The 18,958-nt window shown below is 42.6% G+C and overlaps 1 protein-coding gene across 4 annotated transcripts in view; it reads left to right on the top strand.

Moving 5' to 3' along the window:
* Positions 1–1,492: 1,492 nt before the first annotated feature.
* LOC126194813 (lipase member M-like) overlaps positions 1,493–18,958 on the top strand; it is a 245,746-nt gene continuing 228,280 nt past the window's right edge. For all 4 annotated transcript variants that reach the window (XM_049933134.1, XM_049933135.1, XM_049933136.1 and 1 more), the window contains exon 1: positions 1,493–1,706. The gene's annotated coding sequence lies outside the window, so the exon portion shown is untranslated. The remainder of the gene's footprint in view (positions 1,707–18,958) is intronic.

Consider the following 18,958-nt stretch of genomic DNA (forward strand, 5'->3'; position numbering starts at 1 on the left):
GATAGCTCCGTGACGTAGCAAAATCGGCACAGAAATTGGCGCCAAGTATCTCCATTGGTGGAATGGTAGTGCGTCGGCAATAGAGTGGAATGTTTCGCCGGTTTTGGAGTTGCTGATTGGAACGTTTAACCACGGCCACTGTCGTGGGGGCGTGAATGTTCTGTGTTCGGCTTGTACAGGTGCTCTTGAGAGAGTGGGCTCTCGCCTTTCGGTCGGGGTAGGTTACAAGACTGAGCTTCGCTGCTCGGGATAGCCTGCCTTCCGTTGGCTAATATACTTTCATTTAATTGTAACTGTTTGACAAAGTTGCTGAAGTTTCGACTTCAACGTAACTTCCCGAGTACAGTTGGCAATTGAGCGTTCTGCGTTGTCCATCTTGAGCAGTTTTGGCTAAATTTGACTGTATCGGAGTTACTGTGTGACTTCGCTTGTTAAAATCAATCACTGTACCGTCAGTGATTGTATGGCGAGCCTTCTTCGTCTCCCTCAGAGGGGCATTTGTGTTGATAGGAAGTCTTTAGTCTGGAACAACCAGACCAGGATAATTTGTTTCGGGCTATACTCGCGACATTATCAACACCACGACGGGACGCCGAAGCAACCAGCCATCGCCTCCGGTGCGCCAGATAGTGTCCTTGCAGTTAAGAAGACAGATTGGTAATGCATGTCTGGAGAACCGGCAGATTAGGGAATTTTGCTCTGTGATAATCAGAGCTCAGCAGAGTGCGCCTGTTCCCGTCTTTTCTTACGTGGTTCTGTCTTGGATGTTCATTGTCTGAGTTCTCACTACTGTAGCAGCAATTAATGTTGGGTTGGCTAGGTGTTTCTCTTAAGATTTGATTTGCAAGGAATTGGCTCCACATACCACTTGGTCATAAACGTCACAAGCTAGTTTATGGACAACTTCACCTTCACAACATTTATTTGAGTATCCAATTAGACGTATTGTAAATGGTTCATGTGTTTTGTTTATTATTTTGAGTCTAGTCATAATAAATCAAATTGTTATTTTGGACAGAACTTTCATTCTGTGGATCGGTAAAGCAACCCTTTCATTTCTCACTATGTTGATGAATCTTTCCTTTATCAAATTAATTTCTATCAAATTAAATTATTGCAGGTGCGAAACTCTTTTCTACTCCACTTGCAGGGTCGATTACAGTCAGTTCGCGTTTCTTCTTAATCCATGTGCAACAGCAAAATTCATAGTTGAAAAAGGGGGGGGGGGCTTAGAGCATCATTTCCATATGAAGATTCTAGAAGAATGTAGTGTTAAATACACTGCTAGCCCCGGCACCTCGCAATGTAATAATGAAAAATTATGGAGCGCACAAATGGCGAAAAATGAAACTCTACTCAGCGATAATAACATTCAGCATACCGGATGGCCAGTACTACGGCTGTGCACGTGCGCGAGCGCGGCGTGTCGCAAGATTTCCCCTCCCGCCCCCCGCCGCCCCCACCGCCCCTACACTCTCAGCCATCCTGCAGACGACCAGTGCATGCGCGCTCCTGAAGACAAAGTTTCAGCGTCGGTCTTCCACGGACAAACAGAGCCCCGGCGTGGAAAAACAGTGCACATCGGCGGTGAAGTGTACTGTGAGCGCAGTGACAAAAAATTTTCTTGTGTGATTTTATTGAAAACAGCGCTTCTTCACGTGACGTCGCAACCTCACACCTTGGAAAATTTTTAGACCTCATCAAAGGTATTTGTCCTCAACTTACAAATAAGAAATATTACTAACGCTTCTAGGAACAACTAACAAAACTAACTGTGACTCACGAAGTGTTAAAATTGATTCTTGAAGTATTAAAATCGAGAAGGAAGAAATTTTTCGTGTGGTGACTCAGAGGTGGTAACATACTGTAGGTGTTCTGTCGTAAAGGGTTGGCGTAATCTAAACGGAATCAGTGTTAAAACAACTTAAGTAGTATAGGGAACTGGCCGTAAAAGTTTCGGATCGAAAGATTCAATTTTGGCCACTTTATGGGCACAAGTGATAAACATCAAAAAGTGCAAAAACGCTTAAAAACCTTTAAATTGGTATTAGTAAATAGTGCAGAAGGTAGTTCTAAACAGTGTCACAGTTCGTACAGCTAAAAGGGATCGCGTAAAGACGACAGAGTAAAAGTCCAAAATTCCGAAAAAAACAAACCGGTACGCAGTGAGAAGTGACGAAGTATAATACTGCGTACAGAGTGGCAGCGACAGCGATCGCCAGACCCCGTTGCCAGAGGGCGCCCGATGGCTTCGGCCGACTGCTTGGTCACGGTGCGTACGATCACTTCGTCAGTTTGTGGTAGGGTCAAGGAGGTTAGGTTAGGTTAGAATCTATTCTATGTATGAAGTATAGGTTCGATTTTAACCTCCAAAGGTGGGATGGATATAATGACGCATTTCTGCTTGAAGACTAGTGTTGCAGTGCTGCGGTTGCTACTAAAAAATACCGAGTCCATGTAAATAATCATTATCTGTCTCTAAAAGAACGTGGTGAGTACTCTACACTCTCTCCTCAGTTAGTGGAATTATGCAACAAGTCTCATGAATATTAGGTGAAGGGAAAAGTGCCATGCTACAAAAGTTAGAAATGCTTTAATTTTGTCACAACATTTTTCTTCTCCCACCACCAACTAGCGTCAAAAGGAGCCGCTACCTTTGAATCTAAAATGCCATTCTTGATGTGTTTCACATTTATACGTGTATATTACCAAAACATGTAGTTCCAATTCTACACCGCATTATGGCTTATAACGGTACTTTGCGGGCAGGTGTGTCAATTAGCATCATATTAATTAAAATGGGGGATAAATAGACTTTATTTTGGAAGAATTAAAAAGGGGAAAGTAATACGAAACTTTAATAACTGCACAGTATGACTAAGAAGCAATATAATGAAAAGTAATAAAATGCAAAGTAGCAAAGACCAAGCGGGACAGAAAGATATAGGGGCGCGTTTGTATTTTAATACATATAAAAGAACACGTAACACATTATTGAGCTCTCTGCCTTCAGTTATCGCGATCGGGCTGGTCGATGAAAAAGTGGTACTCGACTGCGAAATTCGTTAAGGAGATTATTTAAAGACTCTTCAAGCACGTTTAAAATACATTACGTGTGACGAAGTGATCAGAGAAGTTTATTGTCGGGTGGAGTGAAAATGAATCCGACAACATAATTCGAACTTTGTGTTAGCTGTGAGTAAGAAAGAGTTATTTAGTTAATGAAAGATAAATTTGTTGTTTCACAGTACCTCACCTTACCTAAAAAAATGGCTAAAATTAATGCAATGGTGGCAGGGTATTCAGGTAATCATATTCTAATACGAGAAACTTCAATGTTCTTTAAACACTTGCTCAGTGGATTTGAAATAGGGGTAACAATGTTTCTGATAACAGTATTATTTCGGACTGAGTGCAGCTTTTAATTAAGGAAATCATCTATAATTTGTCACAGTGTCTTTTTAGTGCACTTGCACAAAGCATAGCATCAGAATCTGGTATACAATAAATTTAACATTTCGCAGTATTTGGGGTGCAAGATATTAGCTTTCAAATAAGTATTTAGGGCATCGTAAATAGCATCCAAGATATGAAACAAAAACTCTGAAATTGTAATTTTCAGAACGTGGTATAGGCCTGAATAATGGAAAGATGTAATCGCCACATGTCAAATACCGAAGTGTCATGCCTACTTTTAGTTGAACCAGGACTGCATCTTTTAAGTGAGTTCGAATCACATTTCTACGAGTACTCGAAATTAACTTTCGTTATCCGAAAGTTTTTCACATCTAAGTCGTCAGCTTTACATATAAAATGTGCTTCGTGATGACCCTGAAAAGCAAGATTATAAACATTATGTTTTGTACAATTTAATTGAAGTTGTGCAGGCATACGTTAGTGAACTTCAATGACTATCATTTAGCAAACGTTTGAAAGACAAATAAAGCTTAGAACAAGAAACTATGAACACGTAAAGCACTGAAAGCTGAACGCACATAACACCACATTTGCAAACCATTCCATGTAACAGAATTCTTCTCCCCCCCCCCCACCCCAGAAGAAAAACGTCAGTAACCAGTAACAATAATTTGTAGACACCTCACAACACAAAAAACATCCACTACAGTAGTAGTAGAGCTACAGTGGTGCCACCCCACATTCCATTGTTGCCAAATTTATTCAAGATGGCGCCAATGACGTCATCCAATATGGCGCATTTTGGCGGGAAGTTGGAATTTTGGCAGGAAGATAGGTCAATCGGGCTACTTCCGCTCACCTAAACCTCCAGAAAAAACTTGGTGGAAATTCAAATTCCAGCAGGATAATGTGTCGCACCACGAAAATAGCGGGAAAGTAGACGAACTGATCTTTGTCCACTAACCTAACCCCCAACCCCCTAGAAAATGATGGCAAGTTCAAATTCCAAAGGAATAATGCACCACACCACTCTTATCTCTACTTAACAAAGAAAATCGCAGGAAAATAGCTCACTTGGCCTACCTCCACTAATCTGTCACCCGACCGCCACCTCTTCCTACGAACTGGCACCAACATTCAATTTTTGCCTTAAACAAAATTCAGTTCCCATATATCTACTAAGCTAACAAAATGGCGCGAAAGAAAAGACACTTTACTAACCTCAGTCGACAGGCTGCCACCACCTGATAAGGATTCGTGGGAAAAGGACTTGGACATAACACTTTACTTAAACAATTCCATGCAGGTGTATTCACCACAGGGTCAGGACTCCAACTGACTTAGTACACATCGCCACCACCAGAGGGCGCTCTCATCTGCGACATAATTCAAGATGGCGACAAACAGTGTATTCACCACGAGGTCTGGATTCCAACTGACTTAGTACACAGCACCGCCGCTAGAGGACGCTACTGTGACGTCAGATCATGACGCAAGTACCATTATTCAAGATGGCTGCACCCAGTGTATCCACCATGAGGTGTAAGATTGTACACTTGGCCTTCCCCAATAAAAATCACGCGAAGTTCAAATTCCAACATGACAAGTGCGGGAAAAACGGACTTGTCTTTATTATTATTTAAACAATATCATGCAGGTGTGTTCGCCACGCAGTCCGGGCTCCAACTGGCTTACTTCGTATTCTCGTCAGCAGAGGGTGCCACCCTTATGTCAGAACATGACGCATGTACTGTTATTCAAGATGGCTGCACCCACTGCATCCACGACGAGCTCCAGAGCTCAAATGGCTTAGTTCATATCGTGACCACCAGAGGATGCTACCGTGACATTGCGTGTTGAAACCAGATCATCTGCTCTCTCTTGCACGCACATGTTATAACCGGACATGCACAGCATCGCCAGCCCACGGGCCTCTGACCACTTACGTCACACACACTAGGCACCCACCTCCATACACGCGCCGAACATAGTCTTCTGTAAATATTCTAACACCCACCTGGCGCATCTAACCTATCAATTACCTAAGTACTTAATTGCATTTCAATTTTAATCTCATTAATTAATTCAATTTACAATTTCATATATAAGTATGAAAAGGTGTTCAAGTATCTAATTTCAACTACATTTCAAGGTCCAGACTGCCACCTCTGCTAGGAACCGGTGCCGAGTTTGAATTCTGGCAGTAAAGAAAGGTCACTTTCGCTTTCTCTACCAACCTAAGAAAATTGTGGGAAAGAAAGGACACTTGTACTAACCTCAGCCACCCGACCGCCACTTCCTCCTAGGAACTGGCGCCAAGTTTCAATGCTGCCAGTAAACAAAGCTCACTTGCGTTTTCGCTACCAACGTAAGGAAATTGCAGCAAACGAAGCTCACCGCCACCACAAACCTAAGTCGCCAGACCGCCAGCTTTTCCTAGGGGTGGGTGGTGAAAGGACCCAGGCCACACTAGGCCGATGGGGAGAGGAAGGAGTGCACTTTATTTATTTGGGATCAATTTATTTAAGTATGGAGTATATCTATCACAGAACAGACGCTCTGTCATGCTCCACAGCATACAGACCTGCAAACTACTCCTACATAACTCATGTATAAGGCTCTACACACACTCTTGCTAGTTGTAAACCGTCAAAAATAACACATTGCACAACCTACACACATGCAAACCACTCATAAATAATGCAATACATTTACGTCCAGATAGCAAAACAACTCGTAATTTCTCAAAATAATAATGCAGCTAAAAGACACTGTTTGCTAATCGTCAACTATCGAAATCATACACCAGCCTTTATTTAAACAATTAGAGGCAGCACCACCACCAAGTGTATTCGCCACTGAGTCCATAGCCCAACTGATTTAGTTCATATCGATGCCACTAGAGGATGCTGTAGTGACGCTAGTACCGTAATCTAAGATGGCGCCACCTAGTGGGTTCACCATAAGCTCCAGACCCCAACTGGCTCAGTACAGTTTGTCGCCATCAGACAACGCCACCTTGACACAACTGATGACGCAAGTACAGTTATCCACGATGGCGGCAAACAGTATGTTCTCCACGAGGTCTAGTACTCAGTACCACCAGCAGAGGACGCAGTTGTCCCTCTTCTGACATAAACCAAGATGGTTAGGGAAAACGACTCAGCCTGCTGCTGGGGTGAGTAAGGAATGACTGCACTCTGTTTATTTTCGAACAACTTATTTAGGCATCGATTATACTTATCACACTGTCACAAAACACATACCCAGATGTGCCTGGGATCGTGTTGCACAGCCCACAGACGAGTGAACAACTCCTAATTTCAGTACACAATAGCAAACTGCTCCTCAATAATGCTGTACACATATCTGCAAACACGCTCAGTACTCGTAAAGTGTCCAAATAACGGATGGCACAGCCTACAGAGCCGCTTGCAAAGTAACGCAACACGCCGGCCCGAAGTGGCCGTGCGGTTCTAGGCGCTGCAGTCTGGAACCGCGAGACTGCTACGGTCGCAGGTTCGAATCCTGCCTCGGCCATGGATGTGTGTGATGTCCTTAGGTTAGTTAGGTTTAAGTAGTTCTAAGTTCTAGGGGACTAATGACCTCAGAAGTTGAGTCACATAGTGCTCAGAGCCATTTGAACCATTTTGAACCAAAGTAACGCAACAGACGCACATGAGCACCCACCACCACACCCTCTCCCCCGTGAAGTTACACGCCCGACAGCAGTCAACCCGTGCATGGGTCCCCGCTCGGCTTCCGCAAACAGGAGGTGGTGACAGCCACATTCATACTCCACACCCTCAAAATTCCTATCCAAATACGGGTTCACCTAGACACAGCTTCTGGCGGACCTTCCAGGTATGTGCAGTCTGCCGCATCCGCCAGCCACTGACACCAAACACCGGTGAAAGTTGAATTCCTGTATACAGCCACAGTTACAATGTCATAACACTCCAAAGCGCGTTCACACCAGTCTCATATTTGGGGCAATTCCATGCGCCACTTGTCTTTACCATTGAATGCTGGACAGCACAGAGCATGTTGACACATGCGCTCAATGCGCTCAACCACACGTATCTCCCCCCCCCCCCCCCCCCAGCATGACCGACGCAAAACCGCTAAGTGCACACGCATAATTACAAACTCATCTAACAACTTTCCCAATCTTATTCTTACGTCACATAGCTTGGTAAAAAAAAGGAGCCAAGTCGATCTCTCAGGAATGGTATAGTGTCCCAGAAATAGTGAACGCTTGCTTTCTTCATGCCTCAGCTTGTATGCACGGAAAATCTCACAATAACAGAACCTGTTTACCAAAATATCGCCTCATCCAGTCTTCCTCCCGGACATAACGTGATAGCCTTCCTGCTCTCAACATATGCATATTTTCTCACCGCTCCTATATCCCACCACAATCAATCGAGCATTCTCATTTGCTCTTATGGAATGTACCAGTCGAATTACTTATGCTGCAGGTATCGAAACACCATCCACCTTTTCTTTGGCTCTGAGCACTATGGGACTCAACTGCTGTGGTCATTAGTCCCCTAGAACTTAGAACTACTTAAACCTAACTAACCTAAGGACATCACACACATCCATGCCCGAGACAGGATTCGAACCTGCGACTGTAGCAGTCGCACGGGTCCGGACTGCGCGCCTAGAACCGCGAGACCACCGCGGCCGGCACCTTTTCTTTCTCGGACTTCCAATACCCTGACAGTTGTCCATCTTTAATAACAAACAATCAAAATCAGCATAAATAACAAATGGCATTTTTGTGCATATTGATAATTTTTAAAATGAACATATGAACCTTCCTTTGGAATTTCTACTTTTAATGGTCTGTTAACTAAACAGCTTCATGTGTGATTACCTACTTTTTCTTTACTAGTGAAATGGAGTAATTTTTTTTTTTTTTTTTGTCATCAGTCTACTGACTGGTTTGATGCGGCCTGCCACAAATTCCTTTCCTGTGCTAACCTCTTCATCTCAGAGTAGCACTTGCAACCTACGTCCTCAATTATTTGCTTGACGTATTCCAATCTCTGTCTTCCTCTACAGTTTTTGCCCTCTACAGCTCCCTCTAGTACCATGGAAGTCATTCCCTCATGTCTTAGCAGATGTCCTATCATCCTGTACCTTCTCCTTATCAATGTTTTCCACATATTCTTTTCCTCTCCGATTCTGCGTAGAACCTCCTCATTCCTTACCTTATCAGTCCACCTAATTTTCAACATTCGTCTATAGCACCACATCTCAAATGCTTCGATTCTCTTCTGTTCCGGTTTTCCCACAGTCCATGTTTCACTACCATACAATGCTGTACTCCAGACGTACATCCTCAGAAATTTCTTCCTCAAATTAAGTCCGGCATTTGATATTAGTAGACTTCTCTTGGCCAGAAATGCCTTTTTTCCCATAGCGAGTCTGCTTTTGATGTCCTCCTTACTCCGTCCGTCATTGGTTATTTTACTACCTAGGTAGTAGAATTCCTTAACTTCATTGACTTCGTGACCATCAATCCTGATGTTAAGTTTCTCGGTGTTCTCATTTCTACTACTTCTCATTACCTTCGTCTTTCTCCGATTTACTCTCAAACCATACTGTCTACTCATTAGCCTGTTCATTCCGTTCAGCAGATCATTTAATTCTTCTTCACTTTCACTCAGGATAGCAATGTCATCAGCGAATCGTATCATTGATATCCTTTCCCCTTGTATTTTAATTCCACTCCTGAACCTTTCTTTTATTTCCATCATTGCTTCCTCGACGTACAGATTGAAGAGTAGGGGCGAAAGGCTACAGCCTTGTCTTACACCCTTCTTAATACGAGCAGTTCGTTCTTGATCGTCCACCCTTATTATTCCCTGTTGGTTATTGTACATATTGTACATGACCAGTCTCTCCCTATAGCTTACCCCTACTTTTTTCAGAATCTCGAACAGCTTGCACCATTTTATATTGTCGAACGCTTTTTCCAGGTCGACAAATCCTATGAAAGTGTCTTGATTTTTCTTTAGCCTTGCTTCCATTATTAGCCGTAACGTCAGAATTGCCTCTCTCGTCCCTTTACTTTTCCTAAAGCCAAACTGATCGCCACCTAGCGCATTCTCAATTTTCTTTTCCATTCTTCTGTATATTATTCTTGTAAGCAGCTTCGATGCATGAGCTGTTAAGCTCATTGTGCGATAATTCTCGTACTTGTCAGCTCTTGCCGTCTTCGGAATTGTGTGGATGATGCTTTTCCGAAAGTCAGATGGTATATCGCCATACTCATATATTCTACACACCAACGTGAATAGTCGTTTTGTTGCCACTTCCGCCAATGATTGCAGAAATTCTGATGGATTTTTATCTATCCCTTCTGCCTTATTTGACCCTAAGTCCTCCAAAGCTCTTTTAAATTCTGATTCTAATACTGGATCCCCTATCTCTTCTAAATCGACTCCTGTTTCTTCTTCTATCACATCAGACAAATCTTCACCCTCATAGAGGCTTTCAATGTATTCTTTCCACCTATCTGCTTTCTCCTCTGCATTTAACAGTGGAATTCCCGTTGCACTCTTAATGTTACCACCGTTGCTTTTAATGTCACCAAAGGTTGTTTTGACTTTCCTGTATGCAGAGTCTGTCCTTCCGACAATCATATCTTTTTCGATGTCTTCACATTTCTCCTGCAGCCATTTCGTCTTAGCTTCCCTGCACTTCCTATTTATTTCATTCCTCAGCGACTTGTATTTCTGTATTCCTGTTTTTCCCGGAACATGTTTGTACTTCCTCCTTTCATCAATCAACTGAAGTATTTCTTCTGTTACCTATGGTTTCTTCGCAGTACTTCCGTATCCCACTTCTTTGCGTATTGATTCTTCCTGACTAATGTCTTGAACTTCAGCCTACTCTTCATCACTACTATATTGTGATCTGGGTCTATATCTGCTCCTGGGTACGCCTTACAATCCAGTATCTGATTTCGGAATCTCTGTCTGACCATGATGTAATCTAATTGAAATCTTCCAGTATCTCCCGGCCTCTTCCAAGTATACCTCCTCCTCTTGTGATTTTTGAACAGGGTATTCGCTATTACTAGCTGGAACTTGTTACAGAACTCAATTAGTCTTTCTCCTCTTTCATTCCTTATCCCAAGCCCATATTCTCCTGTAACCTTTTCTTCTACTCCTTCCCTTACAACTGCATTCCAGTCGTCTATGACTATTAGATTTTCGTCCCCCTTTACATACTGCATTACCCTTTCAATATCCTCATACACTTTCTCTATCTGTTCATCTTCAGCTTGCGACGTCGGAATGTATACCTGTACTATCGTTGTCGGTGTTGGTCTGCTGTCGATTCGGATTAGAACAACCCGGTCACTGAACTGTTCACAGTAACACACCTTCTGCCCTACCTTCCTATTCATAACGAATCCTACACCTGTTATACTATTTTCTGCTGCTGTTGATATTACCCGATACTCATCTGACCAGAAATCCTTGTCTTCCTTCCACTTCACTGACCCCTACTATATATAGATTGAGCCTTTGCATTTCCCTTTTCAGATTTTCTAGTTTCCCTACCACGTTCAAGCTTCTGACATTCCACGCCCCGACTCGTAGAACGTTATCCTTTCGTTGATTATTCAGTCTTTTTCTCATGGCAACCTCCCCCTTGGCAGTCCTCTCCCGGAGATTCGAATGGGGGACTATTCTGGAATATTTTGCCAATGGAGATATCATCATGACACTTCTTCAATTACAGGCCACATGTACTGTGGATACACGTTACGTGTCTTTAATGCAGTGGTTTCCATTCCCTTCTGCATCCTCATGTCGTTGATCATTGCTGATTCTTCCGCCTTTAGGGGCAATTTCCCACCCCTAGAGAGTGCCCTGAACCTCTATCCGCTTCTCCGCCGTTGGCAGAATGAGGCAGACTTCTTATGCCGGAAGTCTTCGGCCGCCAATGCTGATTATTTATCAAAATTTAGGCAGTGGCGGGGATCGAACCCGGGACCCAAGACGTTTTGATTATGAATCAAAGACGCTACCCCTAGACCACGGGATCCGGAGTAAATATAAATCAGAAATAAATTTTCCTTCTTCATGTTTGATAATTTGACTTTACACAAATCTAGATAAATGTTTCATATAACAATAATATGATAATTCCATCCTTTAAAAAAAGGAGATTTACATGTTTCTCTTTGTTACATTTCATAATTTGTAATGGTTATATTTGATAGTTTCCATTACTCAAATAAACATTAATAGATACATTAATTTTAGAATATTATCAAGTACTACAGGAAATTCAAAATTTTCAGGTTTCTGATCAAGATGAAGACCAACATTTTTATATTTTGTAACACCTTCTGAATTTTTATCTACAGGATACAATGCATATTTTATAGACAACAGAACACATTTTTGATGTTTATTTTGTTGCTTTTTTACATTTTATTTTATGTAGTAATTAAATGTAGGACGATTCAGTGGAACATATTTGTTGATTCCTGGTTGTAAACCAATAATTCCCATAATGATGCCCATCCTGATCCTTGTGCTTGAAAATTAGCTTATATCGATTTGGACTAAGCAGTAATTTTACTGATCAACATGCTCAAGAAATCGTTTGTATTGCGATGTATTACTGGTTTTGACTGTAACTCTGGTTCTTTCTTAATGATATGCTCGTATGCGTCTTCAATGGATTCGGTTTTGATTTTTATTCCGAATTCCATAGCATTTCCAAATGCCAGGAATTCCATTTCTGTCAGTTCCTGTGTGTCAGTGGTAGCGTCTGCGACGCTAGTCGCCGGTTCCTCGACAGTGGATTCCGCATCCAGCGTTCCCCATTGTTTTATCGATTGTTCCCCAATAAGTAAAATCAGATTTTCAGTTTCATTTATGTTCAGCATCTAGCCTGTTTCACTGATTAATGGAAACTAAAATTTTGCGTCTCATTTCTACCACTAACAAATGCCGCGCGTGAGCGATTTTACTCATAGCGAAAGGGTTTAATTCGCTACTAATCTGCACAATGTGGAATCTGTGAGAAAAGTCAATGCCAAACTGGTACTGTCCTGTCACTACCGTCGCCGCGTCTAGCCTTCCCCCTCCTAATCGTCCTACTGGACTGCAGTATAGATGGCAGTGACTGTGAATGCCTAATGAAATTCCACCGTGAGTAGGGCTATCGTTACCGAAGGAAAATAATACCGGTTAGTAGGAGGAAAGTGTACAACAGATCCTTCTCAACCTAACCTAACCTAAATACTGATAATAATTTTGAAATGAGTGAAATTTAGTGCAATCGCTCATGAACAACAAAGGAAGGGCGGGAGGGGGAGGGGATGGGAAGAGTAATACGTAACATTTAATACAAAAAGTACTGGCTAGAAAAAAAGGGATAATTAAACGGTCGCCTGCCCACTGGGGCAATGAATATCCAAAATCCTAAGAAAGGTAATGGCAAAGAAAATTAGGCAAATAATCTCTGGCGTGTCAACAGAAGGTTGTCATGCTTTCCCGAAACCCAACAGTTCATGAGAAAATGAATGAGTCAGCAAGCACTGTGTGTGCATTTACTTATTCTGAAATATTAAATTTTGAAAGCAAAGTTAAATGAAGTTGCAGGTTAAATAAATGACGGACTGCAGCTGAAACTTTATTATGTAAAACATGACTTTCAGTAACCTCACCATAACGTAATGCAAAATTAGAAAAAAACAAAGCAATTTACAATTGATTACTGAACGACAGAACTGAATTTTCTTTAAGCAGAGGAGCACCTGATTTACTTCTTTTAACGCAAGGACAATAAAATATATAGCAAGCCAGCAGAAGTCACTCGCTAAGCTGAATACAGAACAAATGAAATTGCGAAGTCTTTATTTTGTGCTGTATCTTTAGTTATTAGTTTTGCCAGTGAAATTTTATGTTACTTTAAGCGAGTGGAGTTAATACTCAAAATTGCAAATTAATTAAACCTCTGTTATGCAATGCCGGAATGAACAGCTACTGAGGCAGCAAAATTTAGACTGAAACTGGTCATTAGCAAACAAACAAAACTAGCAGTAAATATTTAATCAGTTTTAATATTTTACAACACTCTGTGTGGAAGGGAAAGGGACGCTGTTTGGAGATCATGTCTGAGGACAATGACAACACAGCTGCCCTACAAGTTTTAACTATTGCAGGTTGTTTTTCACGAAAGTTAGTCATTAAAGTTCGTTATAGAAATGCCACTAGGTAATGCCTGTACGATATTAGTTATACTCTGTCAGTTAACAGTCTTACGATGTTGTAGCTAAAATACGGACGACGAAGAATGTAGCTGGTGACAGTGCAGAGCTACTGCTGTTGCTGCTGGTTGAGAACCACGAGTCGTCTGTCGTCTCCAGAGCCAGGGATGTCTATGTGACAGGCAACAGTTAGAACTGCAGCTTCCTCTGCCTGTCCACTCCTACCGTGCTCTCAGTAGTCACTGATTAATAAAGTAGGTCCGCCTGCATTGTGGGCATCGTAACTGTAAACCGTGTCTACGAGAGCTCCCAACAAACACTTCCACACTCTTTCAACGACTCAAGCCCTGCTGTCTCTTGCCTGTGCTCGCAGAGCGAAGGAGACTCTCCATGTTGTTGTTGTGGTCTTCAGTCCTGAGACTGGTTTGATCCAGCTCTCCATGCTACTCTATTCTGTGCAAGCTTCTCATCTCCCAGTACCTACTGCAGCCTACATCCTTCTGAATCTGCATTGTGTATTCATCTCTTGGTCTCCCTCTACGATTTTTACCCTCCACGCTGCCCTCCAGTACTAAATTGGTGATCCCTTGATGCCTCAGAACATGACCTACCAACCGATCTCCATACGGAAAGATAAACAACGCGGCGCAGCTACTGCCATTACGTCGTTACTGTTGATACACTTAGACAAAGCTCTCTTGGCGATTACCCAGCAATTTACACTTATTTACATTGTAATAACAACCAGTTATATGCGTTCACAAATAAATACACTACTACATCCATTACATATGAAATATAGTTACCGTAATAAAGCCACAGATTCAGAAACAGCAGTATATTGCAAGTTATCAACAGATATTAAACGGCGAAAAATTTTGCATGGCGCAGAAGGTTTTTTTTTATTTTTTATTCTTTTTTTTTTACACCTTCTACATGGGGAAGCCGGAATCGGCGTAGTCTGAGACTCATGCCACTGCACCCAGTAACGACCAAATCCAGAACTACGTGCCTCGAAATTTGCCAGCAGCATTAAGTGAAATCCCCCTCGAATGCTATGGTAGACAGCCCACTTTCGTAACTCAGAGAGGTAATATTGATGCCTCTTCTCAAACCAGGAAAGGAGCGCACATGTCCCAGAAGTTACTGGAGTGTTTTCTTAACGAGCTCTGTAGGAAAGAGCCTGAAGCGAAGGGTTAACCGTCGTCTGGTCTGGTTGTTAGAGATCAAGTAGTTCCTTAGCTTCTCACAATGAGGATTCTGAAAATGGGTTTTCAGTTTTTTGCAGGTAAGTGTGTGTGTGTGTGTGTGTGTGTGTGTGTGTGTGTGTGTGTGTGCTCCTTTTAATCGTTCTTGTCATATTTCTGAGGGACACCGTTTTCATTTTAAAGCCTCTCTGGTGCTTCTGGACCTCGTTTTTTACTCCAAATTGGCATGGTTGCCACACCTGAGCGGCCTGAAAGCCAAAACTCGAAGGCCCTGATTATCATAAAGTGACGCAGCCAGAGGTGTTTGGGAGCAGAGAGGGCGCGTCTGCTACAGTTTTATGGGGCTTTCGTTCCTTCACAGCTACACTATGGGGGCACATTGTTTGGATCGGCGATCCTGTCTTATCTGAAAACGCTATCCGCAATGAGAGGACTTGGCTGGCCACGGGATCATGTAGGACCAGTCCCACACCCTGTGTCTGTACGGAGGCTGCGTAAGCCCTACTTACAATCGAAGAGCAATTCCTGAGGTGCTTCTGGCATGTAAGTTCCTCCCAGCTCCAAATTCACTAGGATACCGTACTGTAGCTTATCCACCTCTCTAATGTCTTTTCTCGAATCATCCAAGAGCAACAAGCCAGTTTGGGATCTGCATTTGTCGTATGCTAGAGTCACTTGATTTGGAGCAAGTACAGCCTCAAACCAGGGTTTTAACCATGCGCCACCCAGGTTACTGCAGAGACTCAGAGTAATTTCAGCTTTAGTGCGCTACATGAGAGGTTACACTCCAGCATATGTTTTTAAAACTTTTTAAGAACATTTCAACTGGATATCACAACTCTAAGCCTGTCTCTGCAGATGGGTTAAAACGGGGACACTCTGTTCGTCGCTTTGGTTTTTCCCCTGATGGTGTATCAAAGGTTCGTCTGCCTCAGGACTTTACTGTCTTCGAGGAGAAATTATATGCGATGTTGCGAGCAGTGGAGCAGATGAGACGTGATTCGAGTCCTAAATTCCTTGTCATTTCCTCTTCTCTGAGGACTCCTCATTCTGTACAAATCTTGTACCCAGCAGACAAAGTAGTGCACGATTTCTAGGCCGCCGTCATTCATCTATAACGGCTGGGGAACGAAGTGTCTTTCTGCTGTGTACCAGGACAGAAGGGCATTGTGGGGAATGAATGGGCGGATGAAGCAGCTAAGGAGGCTTGCCGCGATGCCCACCTAGTGCACCTAGGTTGTAGTTGAATGACGGCGGCCTAGAAATTGTGCACTAGTTTGTCTGCTGGGTACAAGATTTGCCATTCCCACACACGCTGTAGCCTCGCTGTTGTGCCACAGAGTCTGGGGTCAATTGGAGGATTGGTGGTCGGAGGTGCCAATCAGCTCCGTCTAGTAGAGCCCACAACGCGGCGCACCTTCCAGCCACATCGATGGGGCGAAGTTCTCCTCACTCTTCTTCGCATAGGTTACAGCCCTATTGCGCATGGCTTCTTGCTTCGGCGCGATGACCCTCCAATATGTGGTGCTTGTGGCGTACGGATCATCACCGTGCGCCACATTTTATTACACTGTATCTTATTTTCAGACCATATGACGGTGGCGTATCTGTCGCCGGACCTACCCTCTAATTTTAGTGACTTTCCAATGAATTTTTTGTGAACTGCCCAACATTTCTCCCAAGATTTAGGAGAGATGATCGTAGTGTGTTGTCAGGGTGACAGGCTCACCCGTATATTTATAAGTTGACAACCGGTCACATTTGCCTTCTGCGTTGTTTCAGCTCCTCTGTTGTCTCAGTTGTGTTAAATTTCTAGTGTAGCAGCTGTCGCTCTTTCTCTGTTGTGTTAAGTCGTGTGAGATAGAGTGATTGCGAGCGATGCGGTAGTGACTTCATTAGTGTCATTGTGTAGGTTTTATCCTCTCTGTGATTTCATCCATATTCGTTCATTTTAAAAGTGTCAAGGCGCTGATAACTACACCGTTAAGCACCCCTAAAGTCAGAACACACAAACGTGCAAACCTGCTTTTAATTTGAAGATTCAGAGTAGTGTCTGTAATGTGTCATCACAAATATGTCACTTTTCATCGACTCAACCTAATATTGATAACTATTAACAATATTTGTAAACTATATAAGACTTGTTGAAAGTTATAATTTTTAACAGTAGGCTGACTCCAGTGGATTCGCCAAAACCCCTCCGGCCCCCAAATAAAGATTAGGTGCCCTAGAGATAATATGAGAAATTAAGCTGCCAGTAGCCGCCTAACACAGTTTTACATGCTTTTCTGGAAACTTGTTTAATATATATCCGTAACGAAAGACCCTAACATGAGACTTTCAGATAACTAAAGTTTCCATTTCCACTGTCATTTCTTTATACAACGTAATATTAATTCTGTTTAATTCAATACCAATTAAGTTTTCGTCAAAAATGCGCTGCTTTGAAGATAAGTTATGGAATCGACGCAGCAACTCGTATCTACCTTCCAGGATATCGCTAGCTTTTTTCCTCTCTTTCGTGTACTTTGCTTAGATTACCAGAGAGACTATTATTCATAAGTTTCAAAATCTTCCCAAAATATTTGTGTGCATTAATCTCAATGTATGTCTTCGTCCAGGGGGCTTGCCTGAATTACAAATTGTTATGAATCTTTTTAATAGCAATATTTTTATGCAAATATTGTTTTAGCTTTCTAAAGTGAATATCATAGTTTTATTTATCATACAATTTAATTTTATTGACTTGTTACTATTAGATAGGCGTTCCATTTTTTTTTATAATGACAATCACGAATATTCATAGAATATTCGAGAACTACTTCTAAAATATATTCTATGTCGGAATAAAATGGCACATTTTTCACAAAAAATAGTTCCGCTTCTACATCTACGTCTACGGACATACTCCACAAGCCACCGTATGGTGCGTAGCGGAGGGTGCCTTGCCTAGCCGCTAGTCATTTCCTTTCATATTCCACTCGCAAACAGAGCATGGGAGAAACGACTGTCAGTACTCCTGCGTACAAGCCCTAATCTCTCTGATCTTATCTACGTGGTCCTTACGCGAAACGGAATTTGGCGGCACCAGAATCGTTCTGCTGCCAGTACTCTTTTGGGATATCCATACAAACCTGGACACTGGAAGGTGTTGCATAACTTCCCAGTTGTTAAGGCTATCCACATCAAGATATATCGTACAACTTCATCAGTTTCATCACCATAAGTACCCATGAAACTATGGTTTGCAAAAGCGTGCGTACACAAACGGTGAGCGGTACTGCATATAACGTCTCTTTTACAGAGCTGAAGTTTTTCAGTATCAGTAATAGGACGAAAATGTGCTCTCTTAATTTTCAGTAGAATATTCCACTGCGGACAGCTGGTGAGATGACCGCCTACACGTCGGTCCATACAGTGGTGACAAAAGACGACGTCATTGCGTGCCCTGTAGATTTCCTAAGCTCGCTACAGCTGTCTGGGGCGCCGTCCCACAAGCTGGAGCTGAATGTGGGTGTGACTGTGACTGCAGTGCGTTATGTGGGAACACTATGGTTGCGCTGTGGCACAGGATTACGCATCACGGAGCAAAAGAGATGGTGTTGATACCACAAATTGCTGTCATCCCAACAAACTTGACTTTCCACTTCAAGCGCTCGCAGTTTTTTTCAAAGTGGCCTTCTCTATCATTATAAATATGAGTCAACTGTTAAACATTCAAAGTGGCAGGTAGTCATCTGCGCACACCATGCTTTGCTTACAGACTTCTCTAGGTTGGTTGCTCGCTTGTATTGAGAACCAGAAATCTTTACATATGTGCAGAAGATACGAAACCCCGGAACGTTTTTCACAGAGGCGTGCTACGGCAATATTTTTGGCTCTCCGTTCTCGCCGAGACAATTATGACCTTTTTCGTGGTATGTGTGCCGCAAACCGTCGTGAAATTTTAGGTATATAGAATGAAGCGGCGAGTGAACATTCGTGCCAAGGCCGAGAACCGAACTCGCGTCTCCTGCAGTCGTGAGACGCGCTGTACCAGGCTGGCTTGGCAGCCAACGCCCCTACCCGCGGTCGGCCTTGGCCT

The sequence above is a fragment of the Schistocerca nitens genome, chromosome 7 (assembly GCF_023898315.1).
Source record: "Schistocerca nitens isolate TAMUIC-IGC-003100 chromosome 7, iqSchNite1.1, whole genome shotgun sequence".
In the NCBI taxonomy this organism is placed as follows: domain Eukaryota; kingdom Metazoa; phylum Arthropoda; class Insecta; order Orthoptera; family Acrididae; genus Schistocerca; species Schistocerca nitens.